At 47.7% G+C, this 8,270-nt stretch overlaps 1 long non-coding RNA gene across 5 annotated transcripts; it reads right to left on the bottom strand.

The window, feature by feature from the left end:
- Positions 1–255: 255 nt before the first annotated feature.
- LOC121143147 lies at positions 256–4,714 on the bottom strand. Of its 5 annotated transcripts, none has more exons than XR_005880270.1 (5): positions 4,564–4,714; positions 3,678–3,767; positions 1,558–1,679; positions 1,059–1,184; positions 256–514 (listed from the first exon to the last, which is right to left on the bottom strand). It is a non-coding gene; the product is annotated as an uncharacterized LOC121143147 (long non-coding RNA). The 5 variants fall into 5 exon arrangements; XR_005880269.1 differs by having other exon boundaries at positions 256–511; XR_005880268.1 differs by having other exon boundaries at positions 256–1,184.
- Positions 4,715–8,270: the final 3,556 nt, after the last annotated feature.

Genomic DNA, 8,270 nt, shown 5'->3' with positions numbered 1-8,270 from the left:
TTCCCGTGGCTTCTTCTAACAAGCCGTTCTGCTCCCCAGCAGCCTGGGCTGCTCTGCCAATTCCCCAAGCTCTGCCCCTGCATGTACTCCCACACCCGCCCGCCTCAGAAGTAATGGAAATTTTGCCCCAAAGCAGGTTAATTCCTCACATCTCCACGAAGATACATATTTAATGCATCTTAAAAATAGAGACTGAAAGTCATTTCCATAGCCATTTCCAGGTTCAGGTTCTTCTTTTAAATAAGACTTTTTACATATGCAGACATGCTTTATTTAACACGAGACAGATTTCAGTCTCATAATGAGCAGATTACGAGTATTCTTGGCTGACCTTCCCTAGCACAAGATTGTAGGAAACCAGAGTTAGCTCAAAATGCAGGCATTTGAAAAAGAAAAACAAACAAAATACTCCGTTTGATCTTACTCCTTAGCATTTTACTTTTACCAGTTTATAATATAACCACAGTGTCCCAGCAATTGAGTAGTTGCAAGAACTAGGATGACAACATTTCTGCTGGAAAAAAGAAAAAGTTCGTTTTTAGAACCCAGAGACACGCTGTAAATATCTTTCAAGACACCCCGCCCTGGACTCGGTCCTCTCTCTATTTGAATATTCGTTGGTCAGGGTACCTGTTCAAATCTTTGGGTTAGAGATGAGCACGAAGTCTTCCGGAGAGGAGAGCTATTCCCAAGATTAAACCCCTGTTCTGAAACCTTCCTTATCTTTGATCTTCCCTGTGCTCCGTGCTGACTGAGAACTGTCTGTCTACTGGGCCAGTCCACAAGCGATTACCACTGCTTAGGGGTGTTTGCCCTACTGATCAAATTCACAGCCAAGATAGAGGCATCGGGTAGAAACACACACAAAACCAACTGTGCGTGGAAGTTATGCGTATAATTCCCAGCACTGCAATGCTTTCTCTTCAGAACGTCTCTGGATAGCCAAATGTGTGCCCGAGAATACAAAACTGTTAACAAGTACGCAGTTAATTCTTCTGTGTTTGAGATAGGTGGCATTTTCTCACTGTGAAGGGAGGGTACGAGAAAACGAAACTCACTGGCCTCGTGGCGATCAGGAAGCAGAGAGACATGGGGACAGAGGAAGAGGTCACTTCCTCCAGTCAGGCCCCGCCTTCCTCCAGTCAGGCCCCGCCTCCCACAGTCTCCGCCATCTTCTTCTCAATCTAATTTTGAATTCACCAAACAGGTTGGTACAAAGATTAGGTCAGAGCCTTCAAGATCCAGTCATGTCCCGAAAGACCTCCAGCTGACCGCCAGACATCTAACACTTGGGCTATTTTGGGTGACGCTTCATCTCTATCCGGTATGATCTCTCAAGGATCACCCTGATGGATACATATAATTTTCAGAGATGATGGAACATTAAACACACAGTTTGTGTTCCTTGTTTGCTACACACACACACACACACACACACACACACACACACACACACACACACACACACACACTTCATCATTTATCTTGGAGTGCAGATCCACTCTTCTTCCTAGCTATAAAGTGTCCCGTTGTCCGAATGTTCCCGGGTTTGCTTACGTCTTACAAGATGAGCCTCCAATTGCTGGTAGCGTTGTTACCTCGGACTGTGCTGTGGTGTCTTTCACGCACGTCCTCTTGAGCATGTTCCATCTTGACAGACCAAGTTCCCAGATGTGGGGCTGTTGAGTCGAAGAGTTTTCACTCAGGCGTTTTTTAAGTTTGTATGCATACTACAATGTCACTTTCCTTGGAGACTGACTCAACATGCCATCATACCTCCCTTCACCAAATGCCTCCCTTCACCAAAGTACACACATCAGAGGACAATGGCCTCCCTCTTATGTCTTTGTGGAGTTGTTTTCAAAATAGAGGCGTATGAGCTGGCCGTGGTGACACGCTCCTTTTTCATCCCAGAACTTAGGATGCAGAGACAGGCAGATCTCCGTGAGTTTGAGGCCAGCCTGGTCTGCATGTTGAGTACCAGAATAATGATGATATAAATAAACAAAATAGAGAAGTGTATCAATGTAAGAGTGCATTAATATTATCATTATTATCATCAGTCTCACTCCAGTGCTATCCCTCCTTCCTTTGGGGGAGCTGCTGGGGATCCAACCCAAGGCCTCCCCTGTGCTAAGCACAGGCTCTGCTGTGCTCTACCCCAGCAGTCTCTCCCTGCCTGCCCATCAACCAGAAGGGAAGCCTGGCAGACCATGAAGGGTGACTCCATTTTCCATCCAGCACCAAGCAGTAATAGGCATTCAATAAACGTGGCTTGGTGGGAAAAGTGTGTCCGGAGTACTTTCAGGACCTTTGGTACCCAGGGACATGAGTTTGCTCCGGGATACCCCAGAGCTCAGGGTCCAGAGGCATTTCTGACACGTTCTGCTCACAGTCCCACAGGCTTTGTTTGGAGAGTAAAAGAAGATTTACATCAACATTAAGGAAAACAGATGGGGGCTGGAAGAAACTATCCAGTCCTTTGACTTAGGCATGAAAAAGTAAGTTACATTATCCTTGGCCATGGGCAAATCGTGGGTCAGAGAGAAATATAAACAACCGTCTGTAAAGTGGTTTAAAGAACGTTTTCCTTTTTTTTTAAATTTAAACTAGAAACAAGCTTGTTTTACATGTCAATCCCAGTTCCCTCTCCTTCCCCAAGAACTTTTTTCTAATGAGCTCTAAAGCAGAGGCTTTGAACCAGCATGCCGTGTTGAGGAAGCCCCGTCAGGAAGAATCTGCAGTGACTCGCTGAACACAGGTAGCAACAGATGAGTGTTTGTTGAAGGGGCGTTCCTCAATCCTAAGGGTTATTCAGCTGGGTCCTGGGTGAGGCTGGCAGGTTTAGCTAGGCCTAATTAATTGGATTCAGCCATGTGGGAAACTGTTCAGTAATGACTTGGTATTAACATTTTTTTGTGCCACCCATTCACTGGCCTGGCACCAGGAAGACAATGTCATTTGCGCTTCCCAGACGTTACATATCCTGAGAGATACAGGGAAGGCAACTAAGTTTCCCCGCCGGAAAATATTTCTCGGCCTTATTAATTAAGTAGGCGAAGGAACTTCCCCTCTGTTGCCGGAGAACGGAGTGTTTCTCAGGAGTCTGCGGCCCGTTCCTTTTGTAGAAGTTACATGTAGACTTTGCTTTTTTTTTTTTTTTTTTGCATGAGTGCCGTTCCTCAGGCACACTTTATCCCCATCAGGATCACCTTCCCTGGTTCTTTAATAGAGATGATAGTGTTTTCTCAAGCTTATGTAACATGCTGTGAGAGAGCAGCTTTGGAGACTCAACAGTAGCCACACCAGCTAGGTGGCTGTTCCCAAGCATCACACCCCCCTCACTGAGAAACTCCCAAATCACTTGTGGGCATGGCCGTCTAGATTTGAAAATCCAGAGCAGCCCACAAAGGACTACCTGCATAACCTTCTGCTCTGTTCCTTCCTGGCTGGGCATTCACTCGGGAGCATGCATATAGGATCATGGGGTCTTTTTTAGCCTTAACCTCGGGCAGCCCAGGATTGTGTGAACTTCAGCCTCTGTGCTAGAAATGCGGCTGGGTAAAGGTTGCGCGGGACAGACCCGAGGCACCTGACTCCAAAGGATTTCTCTGGGTCTGTTAATGATTTCGTATTAGGCCCAGGCTCTCTCTGGCTAGAGACTTCCCGACACTCACGGTCAGAAAGGACGGGGCCGTCTCCAGAAGAGTGTTGCAAAGTTCTAGATCCTCCAGACATGGGCACTTGAGCGAGCATCTTCTCCAAACCTGGAAAGGAAATAACAGTGTGGAGATGGGCGCGGACCGGTGCGGCTCCAGAGGCAGCACGTGATGTCGGTTGCCGGGACCCAAAACCCATCCACAGCGTTCCAGACGCTTCTCTCTGTTGCGACACAGTTTTCACCTTTTATAAAGAAACGTGGAGTCGGTACTTGTGGTTACAAAACATGTACCAGAGTTTGAAAAGAGACCATGATGGGATTCTGCCCCCTGTGAGATTTCCCAACATGTTTCCTTATAGATTTTTTTTCAAACACATGGCTGGGCGAGTCCCCTGTCTGTCATCTCGCGCTTGAGAAGCTGAGGCAGGAGGCTTGCTGTGAGTTTCAGGCCAGCCTGGTCTGTGGGATGAAACTCTTATCCCCCAAAACAAAACAAAACAAAACAAAAACTGCTTTTTAAGAGATTTTTAAAAAATCCATCTGTTTGTCTTCAGTTTTCTGCTTTAGAAATAAAGAGCTTTCCCCCAAATAATTAAGGCAGAGGGGAGCACAGCCTGCCTAGTGGGATGAGGAGCACTGTTGTGACTTCCAGAGGATCCACCAGAACCGTTCCCATGCCCTCTAAGAGAGCTGCCCCTTCCAAAGACTTGGTTTTGTTTTGTTTTTTGGTTTTTGGTTTTTTTTTGTTGTTGTTGTTTTTTGCCAAGCCTGACTTAGAGGCTTAACAATGGCAACCCTTCAGATGAATAGCTCTCGGGAGTCTGCGCTTCGGCTCAGTTTGTGCTGTAGGTCCACGGATGAGGACACGGGCTTCCTCTGCTCCTCCACGTAACTGTCCTTACCCAGGCCCAGTGGGCAGCCAGCTGGCTGTGGCTATCTCCTAAGCCTAAGGTGAAGCAGCTGTGTTACAAACACCACTGTGAGGCAGTCAAGAGATCCGGCTGTTCCACCCGAGGGAGCAGGAGCTAAGTGTCTGGCCTAGGTGTGCTCGCCCGTCCTTGTGTGCGAGCACAGACGAGGCCGCCCTCGACGCTGCCGTTTGTGCCGTTTCCTGAGAGCCTCGACCGCAAGCCTGTTAGGTTTCCAATCTTATTTGTAGTGCACTCATTTATTTGGACAAGAGTCTCCCCGAGTGCACTACTCGCCCATGCTTAACCGTGAACTTGCAATCTTCCGGCTTCATGCTCCCAAGGGCAGGGATTAAAGGTGTGAGCCCCACAGCCAGGCAGGAAAGTCGTCTTAAGTGCCCCTGCCCACTGAGTTGCATAGGAGCTGAAGACTCAAACACCGTCAGCTAGGCAAAAGGCTCCACTGTGAGTTCCAAGGATGAAGATAACTCAGCTAAGTTTTTTGTTTGTTTGTTTTGTTTTGCCGTTCGTCTGGTTTTTATGGAGTCCCCGTCATATACGAGGCACAGGCGTAGGCTACAGCAGCCAAGAAACATCTTACTTCCTGCCCTCATGAAGCTTCCATCACTCTCTCAATGGTTCCAGCACAGGACCAAAGCCCCTGGCCAGCTAAGGTGCTACATTTGGCCGGGGCTACACACGTAAACCAGCACCAGGGTAACTTGCAAGATAGCCCATTGGGTGTGTTATCCAGAGGACGAGAAACTGTCAGACCCGGGAGCAGAGGAACCTGGGAGCTAGTGCCGTGAGTACTTTTGGAGTCTGTAACAAATACACTTGCTGTGTGGTCCTGGACCACAACTGCCCCTCTGTATCTATTTCATCTTTGACAGAGCAGGAATTTGACATTGTGTGCCTGTCTCCAAGGGGTGTGAGTGTGTGTGTGTGAACCAGTGTTTGCAAAGTCTTTTCCAGTTGAAAGGGCGAATAGAGGCACCGAGATGTGTGTCCTGCCTGGTGCTGCTAACTCAGTGCTGGCCTTTGAGGAGACCGGCGTGTAAACACAGGACCATGTAATTAACCCGGTGCTGCTTCAATACTGACTATACAAAGGCACAGGCTGAGAGGAGTCAGAGACACATCCGCGGGGCCTTGGGAGGGGAGCCCTTTTCTCTGGCTCCTCATTTGACTCTTTTCAAGCAAATGTAGGCAGTACCCAGGGCTGGCTGGGTTTCGAGCATACCCAAGGCACACAGCGTTACCCACAGCGGCATTTATTTCCTGAGGCGTTATAAGCCGCCGGCGACCGTGGACATTTTTCCCAGGTCCTTCAGGTGGAAGTCAAACGACGCCCATGGATCTATTCGCTATGGCGTCATTCGGTGCTTACGCAGTGGAGGATGCAGTAGGCTTTCATTTCTGTTGGTGTCTGCCAACAGTTGAGGGAGAGGCAGAAAATTAGTAAGGTTTTTGTCTCTCACCTGTCTGACGGTTTTCTCCGTTTGGGGAGATATTTCGGTACGATGATTTATGATGGGTAACGCAACTTCGAAACAGAATAGGGAAAGCCATTGCCTCACGCTATATTAATAAAAATGCAGAGGAAAACTCAACGCAAGGTTGGGTCAGACAGAGTCTTAAAGGCTGCCCGAGTAAAATGTGACCAAAAAAAAAAAAAAAAGAAAAAGAAAAAATAAAAGTTCAGGGATTCTTGCTGCATAACCTCTTCATAACTAAACAAAACTAAGCCGGGCGTTGGTGGCGCACGCCTTTAATCCCAGCACTCGGGAGGCAGAGGCAGGCGGATCTCTGTGAGTTCCAGACCAGCCTGGACTACCAAGCGAGTTCCAGGACAGCCTCCAAAGCCACAGAGAAACCCTGTCTCGGGAAAAAAAAAAAAAAACTAAACAAAACTATTTTTATTCTTTAAATAAGAAAATTTAAGATTTATTCTTACCTCTCTCTCTCTCTCTCTCTCTCTCTCTCTCTCTCTCTCTCTCTCTCTCTCTCTCTCTGTGTGTGTGTGTGTGTGTGTGTGTGTGTGTGTGCCCCATATGCAGCGGCCTGAGGAGGCCAAAAGAGGGTGTGTTGGGTCCTGAAGCTGGGGTTACAGTTCCATAGTTGGGAGTGGTGAAGTGAGCACTGGGGTCTTAAGCTCGAGTCCTGTATGGGAGCAACAGGCCCTCTTGACCGCCTAACCATCTTTCCCAACTTCAACAAACAACAGAATGGTTTCTGGCGCCTCCTGTCTCAAAGGGAATGGGAAAAGGTGTGTCCTAAGAGAGGTAAAGCATCCGGGGAGGGATTCAGCTCAGGTGGTAGAGCTCTTGTCTACACACTCGAGAGTCCTGTGTTCACATCATCCACCACCGTACTACCAGGGTTGGTGGCTCATACCCGTAACCCCAGACGGGCCACCTGCCTGGGGCTGAGAAACCCCGTCTCAAAAACAACAACAACAACAAAAAACCAAAAAAATGCACTAATAAACAAACCCCCAACATCCTAGCTAAAGAGGAACTGTTTTCTGTTTCACTGAGAGTGATGAGGAGCTGGTCTGCTTGCTAGTTTGTGACCAGTAGCCAACTGTCCAGCCTTCCTGCCTTCCCTCCTGCTACCCTCCCTGCCTCTCACTCCCGAGTTAAGAGTTGGGCAACTTTTTGGACTTCTCTCCCCTCTGCGGTGTCCCAAGTCTGGAGTGTCTTACGACGTCACAGGCCTAGAGGGACCGAAAAGTAACAGCAGAGTGACCCAGCAAGGCCTCGGGAGGTAAGTCTTACCCCTCTGTAGGCCCCGGACACTGATCCAGGGATCCAGACTTCCAGGAGGTCTCAGAGGTCAGGGAAGCAATCCAGTGCGATCCAGTGACAGGCAGTTGACAGGCAGGGATCTAGGGTAGTCTTCCAGTAGGTATCCTAACTCTGTGGGAAAGAGCCCCTTCCGGAAGGCCTGGGGGGAGAGGGCAGTGAGACTCCACGGGCACAGCTCCCCGAGACTGGGTGGTCGAATGCTAGTGGAATTTTCCCAGAGGCTTCCTGGCAAATTCCAAAGGGTGTGAAAAGTGTCCCTGTAAAAACCGCATGCCGCTGCCGATTGCTCCAGCGGGCGTCTGTTCTCTGCCTGTCCCGGGCCACGTGTGACTTTGATGGGTCTCCAGGAACCCACCGCCTGCTCCTGGTAGCACATACCTCCAGGAGCTGCCTTTCCTTGCATTTACTCTGATTTCTTTGGAGCCTAATTTAGCGTTGTTGTTGTTGTTTGTATATGTGTACTTAGTTCAGTGTTGTTGTTGTTTGTTTGTATATGTGCATTTAGCTCAGTGTTGTTGTTGTTTGTATATGTGTATTTAGTTCAGTATTGCTGTTGTTTGTTTGTATATGTGTATTTAGCTCAGTGTTGCTGTTGTTTGTATATGTGCATTTAGCTCAGTGTTGTTGTTTGTTTGTATATGTGTATTTAGCTCAGTGTTGCTGTTGTTTGTATATGTGTATTTAGCTCAGTGTTGCTGTTGTTTGTATATGTGTATTTAGTTCAGTGTTGCTGTTGTTTGTATATGTGCATTTAGTTCAGTGTTGCTGTTGTTTGTATATGTGTATTTAGTTCAGTGTTGTTGTTGTTTGTATATGTGTATTTAGTTCAGTGTTGTTGTTGTTTGTTTGTATATGTGCATTTAGCTCAGTGTTGTTGTTTGTTTGTATATG

This window comes from Mesocricetus auratus, unplaced genomic scaffold (assembly GCF_017639785.1).
Source record: "Mesocricetus auratus isolate SY011 unplaced genomic scaffold, BCM_Maur_2.0 Super-Scaffold_100011, whole genome shotgun sequence".
NCBI classification, from domain to species: domain Eukaryota; kingdom Metazoa; phylum Chordata; class Mammalia; order Rodentia; family Cricetidae; genus Mesocricetus; species Mesocricetus auratus.
This window is presented reverse-complemented; position numbering and strand designations above follow the sequence as displayed.